Source organism: Lupinus angustifolius, chromosome LG14 (assembly GCF_001865875.1).
Source record: "Lupinus angustifolius cultivar Tanjil chromosome LG14, LupAngTanjil_v1.0, whole genome shotgun sequence".
Classification (NCBI taxonomy): domain Eukaryota; kingdom Viridiplantae; phylum Streptophyta; class Magnoliopsida; order Fabales; family Fabaceae; genus Lupinus; species Lupinus angustifolius.
Genome location: NC_032022.1, coordinates 4,070,409 through 4,070,759, shown reverse-complemented (window position 1 = coordinate 4,070,759; position 351 = coordinate 4,070,409).

Here is a 351-nt window from a genome sequence, read left to right as displayed (position 1 = left end):
CGGTACCCTCGCTAATAACATGGACTTTTATACCCTTGACAATTATTTATTTAGAATTATTTATTTTTATTATTGAGCCTGACAATATTGACTTTGGTCCTACGTACCCCTATTAAGGGGATCAAGGCTTACGTAGTTCTAGTTCAAAAATATTTTAGTTACTTTGGTTAATGGTTAGTGATTTGGAAAAACATTAGTAGGTTTTAGAAGTATTAGTTTATTAAATATGGTTAATTTGAATTTTGTTCAAAAATGTGTAATTGTTTCGATTCAATGAGACTAATAGTTTTTAGAGACGGTATTGGTCGTAGACCTTCTTCCCATTCTCAGGGGAGTTAGAGACGACTCGAA